At 49.5% G+C, this 23869-nt stretch overlaps 1 protein-coding gene across 1 annotated transcript in view; it reads left to right on the forward strand.

Moving 5' to 3' along the window:
- Positions 1-23869, forward strand: part of ARHGAP6 (Rho GTPase activating protein 6) — a 790107-nt gene that overhangs the window by 625097 nt on the left and 141141 nt on the right. The window lies entirely within an intron of this gene.

Genomic DNA, 23869 nt, shown 5'->3' on the forward strand with positions numbered 1-23869 from the left:
AGACATAAAAACACTCAAAACTTCACATTCACGCACCTGTCTTACTGTTCACCTTGCCCCAGGCTCCTATGAATGGGCAGGGTGTGTCTGTGTCAGGGGTGTAGCTAGGAGCAGGCACCCTCTGCCAGCGTGGCCAGGACTCCTGGCATGAAGGAGCTGAACTCCGACTGGAGCTTAGCTGCTAAGAGGAGTGGCTGTGAATTTGGGTGGGCTGTAATCATTCAGTAGTCGTTGCTGCGCATTCTTGTCCCCTGCCTCTAACAGTCCCTTCATATCTCCTGCCACCCAGCAGACCCTGACTTGTCCCGTATCGCCCTGGTCTGCCAGGGTGTGTATGCTCACGTCTTAGTGTTTCCACCCCTAGCCCTTCTGTCATCTGACGTGTCTACGTGCATATTTTTGTGACAAAATACAATTGCATCATCAACAAAATAGACCACACACTTTTTTGTGGAAAAACTGTTGAAAGTTTATTCATATTCTGCTCTGCAGTACACAGGTAGGGTTTACCTATGGGTGATCATACGAGTGCAGCACCGTTCAGGACTAACCGCTGACACCCATCCTGAAACAGTAGTCAGCCACCGGGCATTCTATTGTCATCTCATCATTCATCCGGTGCTGTATATTTCGCATTGTGGCTCCAGCCCAATGATTTTAATGGTTGCTGCCCCTGTGCCACCACGGAGTGAGATAAGGTCAACCCCCAGCTGTCAGGATACGGACCGGCCCCTATAGGATGAAGGGGTCGCCGTCGCGTTCTACTCATGGCCCCCTATGGCCTGAGGTTCTCATATTTAGCGGCCCCATCTCCACCTGATGGGTATTCATTGCGTTTTGCATTAGGATCACCCTGTAACTCCGCTTGCGACACTGTACAGTGATTGGCTACTCTTCTTAGTTCTCATGTTCTTGGTGGGTGGGTGGCAAATACCTCTGCTGCGGGCCACCGAAAGAGGAATATCCAGGTGTGGCACCCACCTAAATACCCTGTTGCCCTCCCGGAAGTTACATCATGCAGGGGTCATGGGGAAGGCGAGAACTCACACTCACCATGGCCTGCTTCAAAGCCAGGGACACAGAAAATATTCTACCATGGGCAGTGAGGAAACACTAAGGGGTTGTCCCTGCGGGAGACATGGCCATCCACCATCTTCCGTGTACAACTCTTGCACCCCGGGAGAAGGATTAGCCCCACACTAGCTCGCTTGGTTTCAAGGGGGCTCAGCAGGCTTCTATGCCACCCCTTGCTAGCCTGGGACCAACTAACCCTTGGTGGTGCTTTTGTGACTAGAGAATGCAGGGTATGTCAAAGTCTCTATGTGTGTGAATTGGGTGCTTATGTGCTTGTATAAGTGTTTCTGTCCACAGTCTTTGCATGTGTCTCTTAATGCATGGTGCGAGTTTGCTTACAGGTCTGTAATATTTGCCTGCCCTTGCCTATTGTGGACATTTTGGCCATTCTGTGATCTTTTGGCATTGTTGTGGTGGTGAGCCTCAGCAAGGCCTACCAGTGCACGGGGTTCGCCCTTCTCTTCACAAGTCCTTAGACCAATAGGATAGAAGTTGGCACAGAAACTGGAATAGAAAACAAAGTATTTCTTAACCTCATGAGGTGGAACTACATTCACACAGCACCCTTCGGTAATGTATGAAGTAGCACACTGAATGGAAGGAGCTTGGTCCTTTTATACCCACACTGGGGCTCAAAAGAAGGCGGTACAAGAAGAAGGTTTTAGGTACATATAAGGCCATACAGAAAATGCACAGTCAACAAGTGGGAGGAGCTAACAGTTGCTAATTCTGGTGAATACATCCTGACAGTTACAGACTAGGGACAGCTGCAAGCTCAACTGAGCATGTGCGAAGCAGAAGAAGCTAAATATAACCTGTCTCTAGGCAGATTTAAAGGGCAGGCAACAGCAAAGTAGGACAGAGCACATGGCACGGACGTGGTAGCACATGGCAAACAAGATGGCTGCCAGAAATACAAAAGGGATTCCACAAAACGGACAAGATAACCTCTAAATACAGGATGGCTTCTGCTAATGCTAACCTAATTGCTGCCAAATTACAACAGAGTGACAGCTACCTCTACCATAGTTGATGGCACATGTACGTTGTGGGCATTCTTAGAATATTGATGTCTGCCTGCTGGCCAGCCCTGACCTATTGGTGTCCTTGGCACACCATGGCCATCCCTGGTTAGCAGTGGTTATCCCAGGCATAATTGTGCCATCCCAGGCATGGTGGTCACGGTTCTCGGCGCAGTATAAGCAGTGGCATAATGATGGCATCCCCTGCCATATTATGACCCTCCTTGGCTTCTGATTTGCATCGCTGGTATCCCTTCACTTACTGCAGGTATTCTTGGCATGTAATGGTGACACATGGGTTGTTGAGACCGAATCTATCTGTGACAGTAAGAAGTATTTGTGAATACTTGAGGAATAAAATCATACTGCTGTTTAAACCCTAAACACATTTACTAAAACAGTAAAACTGATATTTGGAGGAAACAGTCTGTGGCAAGCTTTTGATTGAGAAAGCAAGTTTCTTGCCCAAAATTAAAAACTGATGTATGGGAGTAAAATGTTTGTATTTCCAGAAAATGTCAAGCTTTTTGTACTCAGTGAAACATGTATTTATTTAGCAAAACTGAAAACCTAGTATTTGAGGTGAAAATGTATATTTTTTAAGGCAATGGCCAGATGATGCTAATGATTAAAGATCTTTCCAAAATATATTTAAACCGGTTTTAAAGTTTTGTATTCAAGCGGAGTAGGCAGCCTTTATTGCTGATGCTGTTTTCCTGATGTCCGAGGCATTTGCTGCTAATGCTGTTATTTCTGACCCAAAGTGTGGTATCTTCATTTTTGGCAGAGCATGTATATGTTCCTATTTATTATCAATACTGAGGACTGAACCTGTGATTGGTGTTATAGAGTTATGTATACTATCTTAAGTTCTATGGTGCCTGTAAGCTGAACAAGTAGTAGCTCTTGTGTCTAAATCAGTGAGATCTGTCTAACATGAAGGTATTTCTGTGTTTGACTTAAGAATGTGAATGTATTTAACTTCTAATTTACTCGCATGATCAGTTCCAACTAGAACTGCATTCATAATATTTGATGGAGGATCTAATTGTAAAGAGCAAGAAGTTAACATTAAAGAAACAGTAAGGTGTATGTGCATATGCCAAACGCATCGGCAAAAATATCATGCCAAGCTGCTTGTAAAACCTGATACACTGCTTTGCTGCCTTGATATCAAACATTTTTATGGGTATTGGCTTTCTACCCAATCCCCTCAATTTGGGTTTAAATCGGTTTTATTGATACCTTACATACAGCCGCGTGTTTCTGCTCTAAACTCCTGCCCCTACATCTATTCACATCTATCACACGCACTACAGAAATAATTTTCTCAGTGACTATCCTGATTTAGACATTTAAAAGGCGCTCCAAGCCAAATTTTCACAGTGAACATAATTCTTATGTTAGTCTATAGAGCAAATTAGGAGATATTACCATATCAATGTGTACAGATCAAAGTATTTGAATTAATTTTGACATCTGGGGAGCTAAAAAGGAATTGTAACTTATACCTCTACTCACAAGTCGAGTGACCTGTACCCAAGATTTTTTTTTAGCACATTTGATAAAATGTCTAAATATGAAGACAAATATTTTTCTAAAAAAAGTTATCGATTATTTCGGTTATCGTACCAACAAAAAGATGTATAGTTGCAAAATCTGTTTCGTTTGATGTTTCGAAATAAAGACCGATTTGGGTTAAAAGATACATTTCTCGCAAATAAATTGTATTTTGTCGAAGCTTATCCGTGTGTCTGTTTTGTTTATGGGACGCACATGCTTACAATTCAGTCCTGGCCGCTTTGAATACGTGTGGAAAGACGGAAAGCTAGCTACTTATAAATCCGTACGAACATTCTTTAGGGAGGGCTTCCGTTTCTATCTGTTAAAAAAAGATTATTCCTCATAAAGTACACAGCATAAAAAAGGAAAAAAAACACGTTAAAATATCTGCAACTGACAATTATTCTTTCAAAAACTGCTTGAGAAAGTATTCTGTCTGTTTTCCTGTTTCTTTTGATTACATGGACATGTGATTAGCTTACTTTCTTTATATAAATGCATCGCATGGCGCCTACATGCTGGCTATACGTTGCATTTTTGTTTCACAATTGGCAACCTTCATTTATCTTGCCAAAACACTAACATTTTTGCTCTTAATGAACCTAGAGCGTTCTTGAAAAGTAGGCAAGCTTTTGAATTTGGGTATGGGTCACTCTCTTGCAATCCACCCACACGAAATAGCCCCTATTGCATTTATCTTTAAGGCAGTTTGGCGGAAAGAGAAGTCTGTCAGCGGTTAACGCGGAAATGCCAACAAGGAATTTCTGTGTTCCCACACTCTTGAGTGCGTGCATTTTTGCAAGTCCCATAATGCTGTTTCCTGCTCAAAGCAGTTCCACCCATAAGGGAGGCCTTGCAGCACCACACTTTTCTATGAATTCCTCTTTCAGCAGTACACAAGGAGGAATGGTATTCTCTACAGGTAGTCTTCCAGGAGATTGTTTATTTTATTTTATTTAATGCGACTTTATATAGCACGAACATTACCCGAAGGTGTCAGAGCCCTTTCCAAAAAAAAAACAGTTGCGTTACATAAGGACTTTGGATTACATGAGTTACATAAGAGATACAAACAGAGAAAAAAATCCAAATGTACAAGTGGAGTGAAAGGAGGGAAACATTGCAAATGTACAAGTTGTAAAGTCACTCAAGGAAGAGATAATAACAGATAAACTCTCAAATCACATAGGAATGGTAGTAAGTACAAAGGTCTACTACATATACTAGTGGTTATATATATATATATATATATATATATATATATATATATATATATAGCAAATTACATTTTAACAGCGATTAGGCTTGGACAATATATATTACATATTTACAGAGCAGGAAATTCTTTAAAAAAAAAATTTTTTTAATTAATTTTCCAGCATAGAAAAACAAACAATAAGCATGTCAATATCGAGCCACACTTCCACATTCCCAATGTCGACTCCCCTCCCGAATTCCAGGACACAGTTTCTGAAGTCCATTAGTTCATCTGGGATTGTCTTCCAGGCCCTCAACAGTAACAGCGCTGGGCCCCAGTGCCCCGCCCCCTCCATGAACATCGTAAATTCAAACCTCCATGTCTCTTTAAAGCCCTCCATCCAAACCATGATAGCGACGCCATTTGCCCCACACCCTACCAAACTTCTTTGGGCACCCCCTTGCTTTATATGTGATCCTTTCGGCCGCCATATACATATCTAGACCCCTACTCCACTCCTCCAACTGGGGCATATCAGACACCCCCCATCTCCGGGCCACATCTCTTTTGGCCACTACCAAGGCGAGCACCAGGAAGATCAGCAATGGGCGGGCCAGGTCTACATCATTAGTCCTTCCCAGGAGTACCAACTTCGGGTCCGCCGGAATAGCCGTTTCCAACACCTCCCCTAGTTCAGAAAGGACCGCCCTCCAATATGTTTGAATGTTCGGACAGGACCAGAGCGTGTGTAGGAAATACCCCTTTCATGCCCACAACGTAAGCAGCAGGGATCAGGCACTCTTCCCATCTTATGCAGGCGCATCCTATCAAAATATGTCCTATGGAGTATCTTAAATTGGACCAGTCTGAGGCGCGATTTAATTGCTACTTTCCTAGGATGCATCAGGACTACCCCCCGATCTACTTCGTTCATGTCCCCCACCTCCCGCTCGCACTTGTCCCTAAGGCCCCGGAGTTTATCAGGTCTATTATTCATTATCGTTTTATATGTCAGAGACACTGCCTTCCCAGAGATCCGTTCCTGTAAAAGGCGGCCCTCTAGCGGAGCATACTCTGGGAGTGCCTCCATCAATGTTCCCTCTGCCCTCCATGCATGTCGTAATTGTAAGTATTTGAAATATTGGGAGCGGTGGAGCCCATATTCCTGTTGTAGGGAGGGGCAGGACTGCAGCGCCCCCGCTTAATCACATCTCCCAGTGTAGAGATGCCAATTGCGTCCCAGCGCTGAAACCCTCTCAACTTCCTTAGTTCGCTCATCCAGGTGCATTTCCATAACGGGGTTTGTTTTGTAGGTTTGTGTTCCCACCCAATTGTCCTAGTTGCCCTTTTCCACGCCCCCAGCGCAATTTTCGTAGCGGGTAGTAGTCTGGCCTGTCCCCTGCTCCCGTACAGGAAGTGTATACATGTGCGTGTGCCCATGGAGTGCCTTTCTAGCGCATAGGTCGGGTGTGTCGCCGATGCATGTATCCACTCATTAACGGGTGCCAGATGTTCCGCCCAGTAGTAGGCCTCTAGGTCAGGCAGGGAAATCCCCCCATCATATTGGTGTCTCTGTAAGGTGGATAGCGCTACCCTAGGTTGTTTTCCCAGCCATAGGAAAGACCGCAATGCCACATGGATGTCGCGGAACAGCCCTCTCCGCATGGGGAAATATTCATTCTGAAAGGCATATAGAAATCTCGGTAGTGTGATCATTTTAAACATCGCTGCCCTTCCCAGCAGCGTCAGTGGGAGCAGTTGCCATCTAGCTATGTCCTCAACAAAGTTCCGTAGTATACGGCTAATATTCCGTTCGTAGGACAGAGTCACATCAGTTGTTATGAACATCCGAGGTATAGGAATCCCTCTCTAGTTGTCCGCAGACTCGCAGGGAGCGCTCGCCATCCGTCCCCTCCCTGTGGGTCGTATAGCGTTGATTTATGCCAATTGATCTGGTACCCAGACTTGGCCCCATAACGGTCCAGTTCCAAAAACAGCGCTGGTATAGTATATATCTGGCTTTATATATCTGGCTGGGTGATATAAAGAAGCACGTCATCTGCGTACAGCGACAGTTTTTCTTCGGTGTCGTCAGCTTGCCCTATCCGGAAGTCAGTAATCTCCACATTCTGTCTGACTGCGCATGCCATTATTTCAATAGTGAGGGTGAACAGCAGGGGGGACAGGGGGCATCCCTGCCTAGTGCCTCTTCTCACAGGGAAGTCCCTTGACAGCGTCCCATTGACCCGAACTCTCGCTCTAGGGTCCGTGTAGAGCAAGTTGATTTTACGTCTATATTTGGGTCCGAAGCCAAGACGCTCCAGCACCCCCTCCATGAAGGGCCAGTGAACTGCGTCAAATGCTTTTTCAGCATCTAGTGAGAGGAACCAATGGGGATCCTTTCTGCTGCACACTTCTATTAACCAATTATGGGGTCGTCGCATGTTGTATCTGGTTGCCCTTTCCGGGAGGAACCCCGTTTGGTCTAGGTGGACAAGCCCCGAGATGACTCCTCGTAGGCGGAGGGCCAAAATCGTGGCATAGAGCTTCGCCTCCACATTAAGGAGGGAGATGGGTCGGTAGGACGAACAATCGTCCGGCGGCTTACCTTGTTTGTGAATTGGGACAATCGTGGCCTGCCGGAGGTCCTCTAGGAATTGCCCTTCAGCTTCGGCATCCACAAAAAGGCCCAGTAGGTGATGGGTCAGGAGATCCGCCGTGTTCTTGAAAAATTCCGCTGGAAAGCCATTAGGGCCTGGGGCCTTCCCAGTGCGGAGTTTAGTCAGTGCCTCTCTAACTTCCTCTTCTGTGATATCCGCCTCTAAGCTCTGTTGGTCTATCTCCTCAAGCCTTGGAAGGTTAATGTGCTCCATGTAGTGCAACGCGTCCTCCCTTGTCCCTAGCTCTCGTGCTTCGTAGAAGGCTTCATAGTGCCCTGCAAAAGTATCTGCAATTCTAGCATCCGTTCGGGCCCATCCCCCCTTGAGGTCCCTCACCTTTTCCACCCATCTGTCGTCTCTCTTCTTCCTGCTTAACCAGGCTAGCGTCCTCCCAGATTTATCCCCCATATCGCAAATACGATGAAGGGTCGCCAGGGCCTGTGTCTTAGCTTCGCCCGTCACCAAGTGTTTGTATTGGATCTGTAAGTCGGAGAGGCGTCTAAGCGTCCCCGTGTCTCTGGTGGCCTGGTGTTCTTTCTCTAGCTCTAGTATTCGGCGTTCCATGTCTTGCACCTCACCTTGGACTTTTCTCCTATCTTATGCGAGTCTACATTGTGCCCTATCTCGGAGTACCGTTTTGAGTGCCTCCCACAACATTCCGCGAGATTCCACCGACCCCACATTTTCGACCATGTAGACCTTCACGTCAGCCCGTAAGCCTCTCATAATCTCCGTGTTTTGCAGGTCCCATGCCGACAGTCTGAGTGTCCCGGGCCCCCTTCTCTCTCTACCCCCAATCGTTAATAGCAGGGGTGAGTGGTTGGATATGCCTCTTGCGCAGTACTCTGCGGTGTCTGAAACCTGGAGCGTCTGTCGCGTCATTAATATATAATCCAAGCGAGAGTACACCCTATGCACTCCGGAGAAGGAGTACTCCCTAGACTCCTGGTGGAGCCATCTCCGACATCAAGCAAGCCCAGCGTAGTCATTGACTTGGCTAACGATGTAGGAATGTGGGGTCTGGCACAGTCGCCCGTCCTGTCCATCACTGGGTTCATGACGTCGTTAAAGTCAACCCCTAGAATTTGGATCGTGTCTGCTGTGTTAATAATGATCTCCGAGACCCCCCTAAGTGTGCCTGCCTGTATCCTGGGGGGGCATAGGCCAAGACAATCGTATACTCCTTCCTCCCCCACCATCCTCTCACCCCCACATATGTCCCCTGCGGGTCCGTCCAAGTCTGCGTTATTTTCATAGATGGATGCTTTTTGATCAGGATTGCCACCCCTCTATAGCCTTTCGAAAACCCTGCATGTGCCAGGACTCTATATTGCCCCCTAGCAAGAAAGCCACATTTAGGACCCTGTAGGTGTGTTTCTTGGAGAAGTATCACATCCGCTCCCATTCTCTTCACATAATTGTTGACCAATCCGCGCTTAATCTTGCAGCCCAGGCCGTTTACGTTCCAGGTCAGAACCTTAAGGCCCCCCCGGGACCTACTATCCCCTTCCGGGCAACTCATCATCCTATCATGGGATGGTATTGATCCGTGTCCTGCACTGGGTGTCATCAGGACATGTGTGTGTATGTACCACCTGACATGCTAGAACAAACCTCCCCCCCCCCACATTAGCCCCACCCCCTCCCCCAAGAACGTAACCCAACATCCCGCATAGATCCCCAACCATGCAACTGTGAAATCCCCCTTCGCCTCCCCCCACCCCCCCTCCAGCCCCCTCTTCGTTTCCAACATCTTTAGGGGCTATTAGGCAGAGAAGGTCTATCGCCCACCCCTGCAGAAACCCTAGTGCTCCAGCTCTCGGTCAGTAGATTGAGAGCTCACAAAACTCCCTTCCACCTGAGTTACGTGTAGGAAAACAATATACATCAAATAACGTGACATATGAAAGTTTGTATAAGACTTTTCAACTTGCGTGAACCCCCGCCGAGCCTTTTACATCTTGTCCACAAAAGGGCCCTTATCACGAATGGGAGCCCTGGACAGCGTCCTGTGAGACCGCGTTCTCCCCGGTGGCATCCTGCTCCATTTCACGGGTCACTTCCTCTAGCGGATGCAGAGACTGCGTTTCAGTGTCCTCTTCCACGGATTCGGTACCGGTCCTGGCGTCCACTTCCTCCGAGTGTGCGGCCTTTTCGAGGCAGCGAAACCTGGATCCCGCGTCGCCCCTGTCCTCCGGGGAGGCCGACCGCCTCTGTCAGGCTGTGATCTGGGTCGACTTTGGATAAGGGGTCGTCGTCAATCTCTTGCGCGCCCTCTGTCCTCTTGACCTCTGAGTTTTCGGAAATTCCCAGGAGGCCTCCATGGACCGTGTTCCATCCCGTGGGTCACGTCTCTCTCCCCCAGTTCCGGATCTCGGAGGTCTCTCCTCTAGCCAATGCCATGCATCATCAGGGTGTGTGAAAAAATGTGTCTTGTCGCGGAAGATGACCTTTAGCTTTGCCGGAAAGAGTAGCATATATTGTATTTTTAAGTCCCTCAGTTTTGCCTTTACTGAGTCAAAGGAACGTCTGTTTCTGGACTTCTTGGCTGTAATCCGGGAAGATCATGATGACCGCATTTTCAAAACGGATTTCACCCATTTTTCATGCTACCCTCAGGTTAGGTTACGGTCCGCAAAGTTCAGAAAATGGGCGATTATTGGTCGGGGCCTAGCCCCTTCCGGGGGTTTCGCAAGCAGGGCCCTGTGAGCCCTCTCCACAATGAAGCAGTTGGAGAAGTGTGCCCTCTGGAAGGTCTTCTGCAGCCATGTGTGGAGAAAGACCGCCACTTTGGTCTCCTCAACTCCTTCCCTAAAGCCTACGAATCGCCGGTTGTTCCATTGGAGGAGTTCATGGGACGCCTGAAGTTCCGCCACGTCTTTCCTCAGGGTGGTGAGCATATCTTCTGCTTCACCAAGCCTGGTCTCCGCTGTGGTCACCCTCTCCGTCAGATTGCGGAAATCTTGCCTTAGCAGCATAACCTCTGATCCCACTTCGCCAATTTTCACCTCAAGCGCGGCTCTGGAGGCTTTTTTGTCGTCTCTTGACGCCTGAATGGCATCCTTCAGGAGCACCGTGTCCGAGCGCGGACCCTGAGCCTCTGACTCCGTGGCTGGAGGGGCCGTCGCAAAACGGTCTGTGGTGCCCTGTTTTTGTGCCCTCGTGGCCATCTCTTTCTTCCCCATGCCGCGTTCCGCCGTCTGACGTGCAATCCAGGTATATCTTAGTGCACCACCAGCTATGTCCACCACCTATCCTCACAACCGGAGGGCCAGTCTCGGCAGCAGAGCAGTGCGTGTCCGCCCGGTCCGGCCCTGCCCGGGCAGACGGACCCGTTCCTGTGCCTCTCCTGTCTATGCGGCAGGGGAGCGCAGACGCCGCCGTCCCCCCCTCAGTGGGTCAAGAATGTCCCTGTTGTTGCTAGTCCGCGTCTGAGGCCTCCGGACTCACCACCGGTCAGATCCAGCCTCGTCGGCTGTCATCAGCCATCCCCCCCCCCCCCCCGTCTCCTGGGCTCCGGTGAGTTGAAGGGGAGCGCAGGCATCGTCACGTGGTCCCTGGGGGGGGGGGGTCCCCCCGACTCTTGGTCTCTACAGTGCCAGATTGATAAGGGGCTTAATGATGGTCAGCCCCTCTGTGACCGGCTGCCCAGCATGCGTTCTGTCCCACTGCAGAGGGGCGACTCACCGGCCTCTCAGCGGAAGCGCTCCGTCTAGGGCCTCGTCCCACCAGTCTTCTCCCTCTCCGTCTCCCAAGGGACGGACCGGTGGGCCCCTGCGCCGCTCAGCCCCTCAGGTGGCAGCACTCTCGCTCCGATCCTCCGTTGCGTTCCGCCGCACATGGGACCTGTCCACCGCAGCGGTCCGCGCCGCAATCACGGCGGCCGCGCCCGCCCAAGCGCGGGTTCAGTGATGGCGTCCCGGGGCGGGGGGGGACCCGGCACCGGTCGCCCAGTGCAGGTCTCCGTAGGATCGCGGCCCCTCCTCGGCGACCTCGCCTGCCTCTCAATGCCGCTCAATGCCGCCGGGCCGCTCTATTCCCTCCGGGCTTCAGGGCTCCGCCATCTTGCTGGGCAGGCCTCGCTCTCCCCCGTACATGGCGGCTCATCGTTTTCTGCCCTTCTCTGCCTCCGTTAGTCGTCCGGTGGTTCACGCGGCCCCTCGGGACTTATTGCCTGTCCCTGATCACCTTTACGGGGTCTGTGGACCGGATTTAAATCGTCGGATTAAGGCGAGCTCGGTGGAGCTCACTCGAGGCACAACCTGTCTAGCCATGTTGCTGTTCAGGTGGTGATGCACTCAAAGGGTGGTGGTCTTGGGTCTAGAGCGATCCCAGAGTTGGAGATGCCCATAGTGGTAGAAGTCAATCAAGTTGAGGAATTGCGAGGTTGATCGAAGAATGTCCAAAGAGGACTGGATATATTCATTTGAGCTACTTGCTCCTGCAGGGTAAGTCCAGTCTACCAGCTGGTTCCACCTGGATCCGTGTGCTTCTATGTCTAGTTATGCTGCTCGCGCTTCAATGGCAAAAGAGAGACGCCATCTTGAGGCCAAACATTTGAGTCAGGCAGTTAGGAGAGTTGTTGGTGCGATGGGAAAGGATTGCGAGCTACATGAGAGTGGATACAAGAGTAGGTGCTTACTTTGTCCTTCTGGTTAATCGGTTCAACGCCGGCTGATCAAGTCCACCTGCCATACCTCTGGATTGCGCCCATTCTGTGTTGACAACCGCCATCTCAGAAACCGGCATCAAGGTCAGGCACGTCGGAGAAATTCAGCAAGGTGGATCAGCAAAGGCCAAAAGAAAACCGCAGGCATCCTCTTGCTCCACTTGCTGCTGCAAGGCAAGTCAGGTCCGCCGACCAGAGCTGTGTGCAAACAATCGCTCTGCACACATCGGGCCTTGCAGGTAGAAGTCTGTCCCGGGCGATCCGACCTTCAACTGCTGTCCCGACTTCCTGCTTCCCTGTGTGTTGTCTCGTGCCTGTGAGCCTGTTCTTCGGAGGGCACGAGTAGACTCGCTTATAATGTATAAACATCAAGGAAACCACTTGAATTAAACCACTTTTAGCAATCAACAAGTTACAGTCAAACCAGACAAACAGAAAAGTAACTTTACTTCAGTCACACAAAATAGTAATGCATTTAAATATGAGGGCAAGATAAAGTGACCAGAGTTTGAGAACCAAAAACGAGACATGCCAGAAAATAAAGTAGGACTAAAGCCTGTACCGGTGTTTGTGTGTGTGTGTGTGTGTGTGTATATATATATATTTATATTTATATTCAGGCAATCTTCTAAATCCAGGGGCATAACATTCGGTGAGTAGACTACCACAACAAGAAAAATTAGGTCAATTCACAGAACTGCAGTGCTTGTTTTTATTTTGTAATGTGGCTGCCAGCCCTCTGTCCTTCAATCCTTACTCGTTTCGGCACCACTGCCTTAATCATAGGAAGGAGGTAACAGGACACAGGTGCATTTAATCCCTGTCCCCACATGACAAAGTTCATTCAAGTCGCACAATGCAGTATTCTCAACATTGTAAAACTCGTAATTGTGGTGTTATTTTCAATAACGTGATAGCGTTTGATATATATATATATATATATATATATATATATATATATATAAAAATATAACACGTGCACATACACATACACATACATTTACTTAACCTTATCGATGGCACGACCTCCACCCTCTGCCCCCTGACCTTCTCCCCACCCCGTGTCCCCTCTACTGCTTCTGGGAGCATGCAGCCCACTCAACTGCTCTTGTGCTGCCAGACACAGAATAAATTGCTTATTTTTCATTCTTCTGAAGTGACATCTATTCAAAATAAAGAAATGTGTTGGGACACCGGGACAGTCCACCAAAAACCGGGACTATCCGTGGAAAACCTAGACATCTGGTCACCCTAGGGCAAGAGAAACTCAGTACTGGTATTAATAATACATGGAAAGTGTGTGGAAACCAGTGATTACTGGCAAATTCTTTTCCCAGTGCTAAGGCAGTATACACTGGGGCTCCACCCCTTTCTGTAGTGGGAGCTACTTCTGATCATTGAGTCATTGTGAGCTACTGAAGGCCAAGCATCTTGCTCATAGTAACCAGACACACCCACGCCCAGATTAATTGAATTTAAACCTAATGTACATGGAGCGCGATATTATAGTTTGAATAACATACTTTGACTAGGGTACTATGTCAGGGTTGCCATTTGTGTCAGTGAGAGTATGGTCTTTGGGTAAGTAGGAACATGTACAAGTATGAATGGGATACATGAGTATGGGTAACTGAGAGCCTGTGACATATGTGTACTTGTGACACAAGGCAACCTTTCGCCATAAGGTATGTTAAATAAATGTACAACGCACTCGGCTACCCGGAGGTGTCCCGGCACTAGCTCAATACACAGCAGACAATCTGAGAGCAGGCCCTAGATGTTAAGTAGCCATGTTTTCAGTTCCTTTCTGAAGGTGAGTATATTGGGGGAAGATCTGATTTGGAAAGGCAGTGATTTCCATGCCTTTGCTGTACCCATGATGAAGCTTCTGCCTCCCCAGTTAGTTTTTTTGAATCTGGGAACCACTACGGTTTAAGCTTACATGGAATGAAGTGTTCTATTTGGTATGTACCATTTAGGGCTCTGCCTAAGATGGTAAGGGTCAATACTGTGAAGGACTTTAAAGGCTGTACAAAAAGCTTTAAACTTAATGGGATACTTCACTGGGAGCCTGTGTAGTTTCCTAATTTCACCTGATATTGACTTAAATTTGTGCAATCCAAATAACAGTCTAGCCTCTGTGTTTCGCATCGTTTGAAGTTTTTTATGGTGTTGTTGATGTATATTTAGAGAAAGTCCAATGCAGTCATACAATTTTGACACAACCAGTGAAGTCACATCTGTTTTTGCACCTCAAATGGAATACATCGATGAGTGTGTTGTCCATTTGGACACCCAGCTGTTTGCCTTTTTTCACAGGCACTGGCAGAGGGCCTAATCTGGCCACCACAAAGGCGACCAGAAGGTTTTATTTCCGTATGTGGCAACCTTTTTTTTAAATGTAAGAAATTTAAAAAGTAGAAAAATGTTCTTCAAAAAAAGTTCGTAATAAGGAACATTTTTATGCACTTTAAATTTATCGCACTAAAAATAATGGTTGTATTTTTCAGTGATAAATATGGCACTATCTCTAGCCACTGAGAGATAAATGCCAGCTCAGTGTAAAGGCAGCGCTTTGGAATGGGGAAAAATTCAACTGAAGATTTAACTTTGTTTTTATGGATTTCATAAAACTCATCATTTACATTTTCTCGTATTTCCAACTGTCATATTTACAAACAGCATGCATCTTGCTCCCGGAGGTCTGGAGACCTAGTGCCTTGTTTATAACGTAAAAATAAAAGAGAAATTTAAAGTGAAGAAGCATGCGTCATAAAACATTAAGACGTAATTGGCTAAATTGAAAGTGGAGAAAAACATCACAACTTCGGGGCCTGATTTTGGCGGATGGGTTACTCCATCACAACGGTGATGGATATCCCATCCTCCGAAATATAAATCCCTTAATATCCTATGGTAAGTAAGTTTATTTGCATGATTAATTAAAACCGTTGCAGCAACATGCATGATAAAAAGTAAGTCAAACAAGGTTAAAAATAGAAAAGTAAACAGTGGCCTTTTAAAACATGTTTCCCAGCATGCATTGCTTGCTAATAATGAAAGGTTACATGTTTTTATTAATCAGTGGACAGTGTATGTAAACTGCCATATGGTTCCCATGTGCATAATTAGGGACTTCACCCAATGTTTTAAAAAGTAGTAACATTGAATAGCTTTCTAGCTGAGTTAGTCTCTTGGCCTCTTATCAACTGAATTCAACAACAATGTGCAAATTCTGCAACAATGGGCAAAGTAGGAAATAGTTAGATTTGTAAGTAAAATATGTCTGTGTAAATTAGGCAGTTTATATGCTAATTGGGCCATTAGAAGAGGTAAGCAACCATTCGAATTATAAGTTACATTATATCTGCGCAAATTAAGCAGTTTATATGCTAACTGGGCGACAATAAAAATTGTAAATTACATTAAGCCTATGATAAAACTATTTCCCCGGCACCAAAGATTTAGTACCAATACTTATCATGGGGCTGCTGAAATGTTTTTACTTTTAGGTAGTACTGACTGATTCCACCTGGAGATGAATTTTACCAAGCTGCAGCCTAATTGTATGTCCTTGCCTGAAAAGCATACTTTTACCGCCTGCCTGCATGTCTGTATTCTTTTAAGGTTGAAGCGTGGTCTCAGCATTGCTCTGCATTCGCTCAAAAGATCTTTGGATATGCATAGCAATTGGAGAATATCATCTCTCTCCTCCCCACACAGCGACATCCGAAGGGTGACACGGGGCTCTTCCATGGTGGTAGGTGGAGTACAGAGGGTAAAATGCCTCGAAAAATACCATAGAAATGTATTTTTAGAGGTTTTGGTAAAGCAAGTGCCTAGATAGTTTTATGGGGCTGCCTTTGTGTAACTGTGTAAGATGAACCGTACATGTGCCCTTGCCACTAGCGCTGCTTTTTCCTCCAGCAAGGAGGCTCTTTTGACAGTCTTGTTGACAAGTTTTTTAATGCTGTTGGGAGTCCCAGAGGTTTCCCATACGCCCTGCAGGTGAAGCTGCTCTATAGAGTCGTCCAGGTAGGCCCTTGTGGTGCCATTCTCTTAGTTGATAGTTTGGACCATAGATGGGTATTTAGAGACCTCGGATCCCCTTGTCTGATCTTATGCCAACATTTGATGTACGCTCCTTTACAAGCCAGCCTCTGCATTCCGAATTCTAATCTTATTTGGACTTGTGACATGTATTTGGGTAGATTGAATTTCATCTGAAGAGCTCTTGTTACTATACCATTTAATGTGACTGCTTCTCTCCCTCTCATTGCCTCGCTTCCTTAAGTGATTGTCGGTAAAAGTTTTGCCTGTATCACTTGGACCAATGAAGAATAGCGTTTGCAGCAATTTTGTTCTTTAGGTTTTTAGTTGCCACTGCTATTGCAATGCCTTTCCTCTTTATTGCTTCCTTTTGAGCAGCGAAGGTTCCTTTGCTGTCTATAATAACTCTCAGATATTTATATTGTTGGACAATTTCCAACTGCCATGGGCCAGCTGTAGGCTCCCTTAGTCCTGCGTTGGTTCAATTGCATGACTTTTGATTTGTCCAGATTTATGCTCCGGCCATTATCGTCTCAGTATCTTTGTGTTGCGTCTAGTAGGTGTTTGGGGCCGAATCAAGTTCAACTGATTAGTGCCAGATCATCTGTGTATAAAAGGTTTAAAAGTACATGACCCCCCCCATCTTTGGGATGTGGGAATTACACCTGTATAGTCTAGTTGACAGGTCTGCCATGAAGAGGTTGAACAGGGTAGGAGCTAGTACGCAGCCCTGTTTCAGCCCAATTGTAGTTGAGATCATTCTTGTCAGATGGTCCCCGGCCCCTAGATTTACTTGAACCCATGTATTTGAATGCAGGAGTATTACTTGTCATATGGGATTTATATTTCGGCAGACATGATATCCATTACATTTGTGACGTAGTGACCCATCCGCCAAGATATAAATCAGGCCCTTAACCCCTTCCATGCTCATGACGAGCTTAGCTCGTCATGCAGCACAGTGCTCCTGTGCTCATGACGAGCTGAGCTCGTCATGACCACACCCGTTTTTATTGCTGTCCAGCACAGCAGGGGAATCTCTGTAGCAGCGATGCGGTTAATGTTCCATAGAAATATTTTTCTTAACTTAAAATTTCTTCCATTTAAAAAAAAAAAACTATTTGTGAGTTAGAAATATGGCAAAATGTCTACTGGCTACTGGGAGCAAGAGGCCTGATGTTTGTAAGTGCAACACTTTAAAACAGGAGAAAATTAAAATGGAGAGTTAACAAAATCATTAAGGTAACTTTTTATTATCATTTTCTACCACTTAAAAGCATTCAGAAACAGTATTTTGTTCTCACACTCCAATATTGAGTTGACAAGGACTTTTATTTAAGAATTATAGACATCAGAGCTTGAGTTCTTCACCTCTGAGCCGCAGCCTGGGTTATAAATATGAATAAGCACTGCCTATTATCAAGCCCTGCCATCTGCAGCCTGATGATAATAATGTAAAATAAACACAGCCTTCCCTTAACTTTACAAGGAAAATGTGACCTTGTGTTTATTTAACAATGAACTCAAGGTGAGCTACTCTGAAGGTGTCTTGTACTTCATGATGGACTTCAGTGCCACCCCACTGACCTGTTGAAAACTGGTGGGTACAGGTTTCTAGCCCCCTTTATTTGGTTCCGTCTCTAACCCGTTCCACAGGAAAGTGTTTGCTTTTGGTAGGACCTGTCAATCTTCAAAGTCTCAGTTACAATATTACCATTCTCTCATATTATACCGTAGTTTCTTTTTCCCGAGTTGATTGGTCCTCTCCTTGTGGTTGCAGGAACTCCTGCACAAACAATTTATAGTGGAAAAATAAGGAGCTCAATTGGATTTGGTTATCAACAAAACCATAAATTATCACTAGATATTTGTTTTACTCACTTTTAAATCATTAACAAAATTATCCATTCCATTCCAACAAACTTTATTTCGGTCACATGAAAAGCAGATGATTCAAGTACAAATAAACCTTAAAATTGGTCAAAGATAAAATGTCATCAACAGCAGGATTGGTCTAAAAACAGAAAGCTTATTCACTACCTTAAACAGCTACCATAGCAATTATCCTAGTTAGGAACACAAACATCAAAAAAAGAAAAAAGTGGCCACATTTTAGGTTGATCGAATATTAATTCATCAATTTTTTAAGTTTTTGGAGGGTAAAAAAATAAAAGAAGACTAGTTATAAATGAGTTAAAAAGTTAAAAATAGGGGGGCGTGGCCAAGATGGCGGTGTGAGCGGACGCTTCCTCCCGTAGCTCCTCCGGCCCGGCCCAGCTCGCGCCCCGATTCCTGCGCTTCTCTCCCCCCGCAGCTGCTCTGCGGGCGAGGGTGCTGTGCCGGAATTCCTGGGGCACATTTTGATGCTACTCTGTCTCCTATCGCCCTGGTGGAAGTGCCCTGAAAGTCTCTTCGTAGATCGGCCCACGGAGAGGAACTTGGAGCGGGCCACGGAGAGGTGCCTGAGGGCGGAGCGTGTTGCGGAGCTGTCCGGGCGCCTCGGCTGGGCCGAGTGCTGAGTGCGGGTGTTCCCGAGGGATCGGACCCGATGGGCTCTGCAGAGTGCGGGTCCCGCCGGCCGGGGCCTACGTGACCAGAGTCGCCGAGGAACAGTGGACCCTGGATCCTCGCTGGTGCGTTCTCCTTTCACCGCTGCAGTCGGTGTGTGCTGCACCGCAGATCCCGAACCTGGAGGCGAGAGACGGCGGAGTTTGAGCTGCAGCTGATCTGAGCATACCCCCCGGTACAATTGTGGGACATTGGCTTTGATCTTTCCTGGCCCATTGCAACCCGGGGGTCTCCGGCGGTCTTGCCGGCCTGGGCCGCCCTCCCGGATTTCGCTCTTCCGCCATCTTGTCACTGGGGAGCTGGAGCAGGCGACCCTCCCCGCGCCCTTGTCGAACGCGTGCCTCCTTTCGCCCTGGCTCCCGCACTACCTTCCTTGAGGGTGACCCGCTGAAGGACCCTGACTTTGGCCCTGCTTTCGCTCTCGACGGCACTGTGCTCGTCTCGCCCTGGCCTGAACCGCCATCTTGTCGCCTGTGACGCATCACCCTTGTCCTCGGCGGGGCCTTTACATCTGGTGCCCCCGAGTGGCTGGACGCATCTGCGGCGGCCGGCCCTGAGCCTTGCCCATTGCGGAGACCAGGATGACTGGGAGAGGAGGCGCGAAAAGAGGGGAACGCACCCTGCCAGACATGCTCAGCAGGGCCCAGCAGCAGCGGGACAGGACGCTACCATCCCCGGGGCCCTCTCGGGCCTCGGCAGACGCCACTGGAGGCGAACCACCGGTCACGAGGTCCTTCATGGAAGACTTATTCAGCTCCCTCAGGGAGGACTTCCAGACGCTCAAGAGCGAGGTAGCCAGCGAAGTCCGTGAGGTGCGCAGAGAGGTTGAGGGCCTTGGCGAACGTGTGGACTCGGTGGAAACGGCGGCCCAGCGCCGCGATGAGGAGATAGTCCATCTCCAACAGGACGTTCTCCGCCTACGGGAGCAATGTGTCGAGCTCCAGGCCCACTCTGAAGACCTCGAGAACAGGTCCAGGCGGAACAATATCCGGGTGCGGGGTGTTTCATCCACAGATGAGGGATCGGATCTGGTGGCCTATTTGCAGGACCTGTTCCGGGAGATTTTGGGTGAAGACACGGACTTCCCAATTCGCATAGACAGAGCGCACAGAGTGGGCCGCCAGCGCCAATCATCGGCGCCCCCCCCTGATATTCTGGCGTTCCTGCCGGACTTCCCTTTGAAGGAGCGCATCATGACAGAAGCCCGCAGGAAGCAGCCTTTAACCTTCAGAGAGCGGCCCGTGGCGCTCTACCAGGACTTGTCCGCCATCACGCTGCAGAAGCGTAGGTCCTTCCGGATTGCTACGGACTTTCTGCGGGAACATGAGACGCCCTACTCTTGGGGTCACCCCTTCCGTCTCATCTTCCGATGGAATGGAGTGTTACACCAGCTGCGCTCCCTCCAAGACATCTGAGGGGTGTTGGGACTTACGGCCACGGACGAGGACGGAGCGACGCCCGCATGGAGACGTCCCGAGAGACGGGGCCGGCGGGGATCGAGGAGACGACATTCGCCGGCGACTGCGAGTCGCCCTGATTCCCCTACTATCAGAGCAGACATGGAGGAGGCCCTGAGAGCGGCGGCCGGGACCTTGCCTGAATCCGACGGTGTGGCCTTGACGGCCTAATTTCACTCCGGGGGGAGAGATTCTTAGCCTCTACGATGCTGGGTTGGGACTGGGGGGGTGGGGGGGGGATAGTTGGAGGTGAGTGGCTGAACGTCCACTAGATTGTCTTCTGCAGACTTGCCCGTTCGGGCTGGACTGAGACTATGGGGTGTTTTTCTTTGTTTCTGGTTTTGGCTAGTTGCCGTGGGTTGGTTCCGGGAGGGTTTGGGAGTTGGTTTGTTGTAGCTGGGGTCCCGTCTGATATTGCCCATGCGCACGCGAGGCCGGTTCTGGCCTTCCCTGCACACCTGCCCCGCGCGCCCTCTCCGCTGTTCCCTCACTTGCTGCTTAGCGCTTCGATCCCCTGGGAGCGATGCCGTCCTTGAAGGTGGTGACCCTTAATGTTAAGGGTCTGAACAACCCTGTGAAGCGTAGGGCGATCCTTTCCCTGCTGGAGGGGACGCAGGCGGACATTTGCCTTTTGCAGGAAACCCATTTACTATCCAATGATTGTCATAGGTTGCGCTCTGCTAAGTTCCCCACCCAATTCTTCTCTTCGGCGGCGACCAAGACTGCGGGTGTGGCCATTCTTTTAGCTAGCTCCTTCAGGGGAGAGGTGTTGTATAAATATGCCGAGCAGAAGGGGAGGCTCCTAGTGTATCGCATGCGGCTTGGAGGTATCGCCTTCACGGTCGGCTCCGTTTACAGCCCGAATGACCACCAAGATCGTTTCCTGGCATCAGTGTTGGTGGATGTCACTGCCTCGCCCGATCGCCATGTTGTCCTGGGGGGAGACCTCAATGTGGTCTTCGACTCGGCTTTGGATAGGTCTGCCCAACGCTTTCCGCAGACGGGGGAGCTTTCTCGAGTGGTGCGAGACCAGGTTGCTGAGATGGATCTGCATGATCTCTGGCGCACACTGCACCCCACCGATAGGGACTATTCGTACTTCTCCCATGCGCACCGTACTTATTCGCGGTTGGACTATCTCTTGGTGAGCGGCCCGCTTCGCTTGGCCGCCACAGCGGCAGACATAGGGGTCTTGTCCCTGTCCGATCATGCGCCGGTTTCCGGAGTTTTTGCTTGGCCGGCAACCCCCCCCTCTAGAGGGATGTGGCGGCTTCGGGATACGCTCCTACATAGGAAGTCGGTGGTGACGCGAGTGGGGGAGGTCATTCAGGAGTACCTGGTCCATAATAGCAATTCCGACACGTCTCTAGCGACGCAGTGGGCAGCCTTGAAGGCGGTCCTCAGGGGGGAATTTATTTCCATTTCCTCGGCGGAGAACAGAGAGCGGCAAATTAAGAGAGACGAATTGACGGCGCAAGTTAGAGAACTTGAGCAGGTTCACCGCCGCACGGGGGCTCCCCGGGTCTGGAGGCAGCTGAAGGCGGCGAGGAAACTCCTCTCTGCGCTAGATCTAGATCGGGCGGAATATGCGGCGTTGCGTCTGAAGCATGCCTTTTATACGGGCGGAGACAGATGCGGTAAGCTTCTGGCCCATCGGCTCAGGGCTGCGCGACAACGCAATGTGGTGAAGGAGATAGTGGGCATGGATGGGGTCCCGGTTTCCGGTGACGCGGATGTGGCGGATTCTTTCCGTAGCTTTTACGAGGCGCTATATGCCGCGGAGCCCTCCCCACCGGGAGAAGCTGCGGCCTATCTGGAGTCTGTGACCCTCCCGTCTCTGGAGCCCGCCCAGGCGGACCATCTGGAGAGGAACATCCATGTGGAGGAAGTCATCTCCGCTATCGCACGATTGAAGCACGGCAAGGCCCCGGGCCCGGATGGCTACACGGCCTTGTTTTACAAGACCTTCTGCTCCACTGTGGCGCCTATACTGACTCGCCTGTTCAACTCCTTCTCTGAGCCGGGGGCCATTCCGCCGGACCTTCTTTCCGCGACGGTGTCGGTTATTCCGAAGCCTGGGAAGGATCGGACCCTGTGTGGTTCATATCGGCCTATTTCGCTTCTGAATGTGGACCTTAAGCTCTACACGGGGATCCTGGCGGCCAGACTTGGACTGCACTTGCCGGGCCTGGTGGAGGCGGACCAGGCTGGCTTTGTGCCCGGTAGGCAGACGGTCGACAACACCAAGAGGGTGACGCATGTGTTAGAAAAGGCCTCGCGCGTCCCGGGGGAACGGATGTTGCTGTCGGTCGATGCGGAGAAGGCCTTTGATAGGGTTCATTGGCCGTACCTTGAGCTGGTTCTCGGGAAACTGGGGATCGGCGAGAAGTTCCGCTCCATGGTCTTCAATTGCTATAGGAGACCGTCAGCGTCGGTGCGGGTCAACGGGCACAGCTCTAGTAGTTTTGCCATTGAGCGTGGTACGAGACAGGGATGCCCCCTCTCGCCGCTTTTGTTCGCCCTCTATATGGAGCCGTTCGCTCAGAGGATTCGCGACAATCCGGATGCTGTTGGGGTTAGGATGGGTCAGTATACCCACACGGTTAGCCTGTATGCGGATGATGTCCTGCTGACCCTGGATGACCCCAGGCGATCACTCCCTGCCTGCGTCCGGGAACTGAACGCCTTTGCACGTGTGGCCGGCTTTAAAATGAACATGTCTAAATCGGCGGCCCTGGATGTGTCGCTTTCCGCGGACACCAGGCGTGACCTCCAGCGTCTTTTCCCTATGCAGTGGTCCTCTTCCACGGTGCCGTACCTGGGGATCCTGCTTGCTCCTTCGCTGCCCGTGATGGTCGAAGCCAACTATTCTTCTCTTGGCAAGAAGATTAAGGAGGAACTCGGCCGATGGGGCAAGGGCCTGCTCTCGTGGCTGGGCCGTATCGCAGCGGTGAAGATGACGGTACTGCCCCAGATCTTGTATCTTTTTCGCGCCCTGCCTCTCCAGCCCCCTGTGGGTTGGATACAGCAAGCGCAAGCTGACATTTCCCGTTTCGTGTGGCAAGGCCGCAAGCCCCGGATGAAGAGGGTTCTTTCCACGCTGGCACCGGAGGCGGGGGGTCTCGGTATTCCGGACCTCCGGAAGTATTTTCAAGCGGCGCAACTCCGGTATTTGGTGGAATGGAGCAGGTGGGATTCGGACAAACACTGGCTCTTTCAAGATCAGGCGGTTGCGGGTCGCACCCTTCAAGAGATCCCATTCCTGCGGCGCGCACACCGCCCGGCTAATCTCTACGCCTCCTTTGTCACCCGGGTTCCGCTACGGGTGTGGGATGCGGTTTGTGAGCTCCGCGAGCTGACTACTTTCCCGTCACCGTTCATGCCCATAGTTGGTAACCCAGACTTTACTCCGGGCTTGGAACCGGGGGCTTTCTCTCGCTGGGTGAGTGCGGGTTGCAGGGCGCTCTTTCAGATTTACGGGCCGGAGGGGGTGCTCCCTTTCCAACAACTCCGGCGGGATTTTGGTCTGCCGGAGACGGACAGACTGCGTTATATGCAGGTCCGTCACTGGGCTCTCCAACCCCAAGTGCGCGACGTCGCAGCCCGTC

The sequence above is a fragment of the Lissotriton helveticus genome, chromosome 8 (assembly GCF_964261635.1).
Source record: "Lissotriton helveticus chromosome 8, aLisHel1.1, whole genome shotgun sequence".
Lineage (NCBI taxonomy): Eukaryota > Metazoa > Chordata > Amphibia > Caudata > Salamandridae > Lissotriton > Lissotriton helveticus.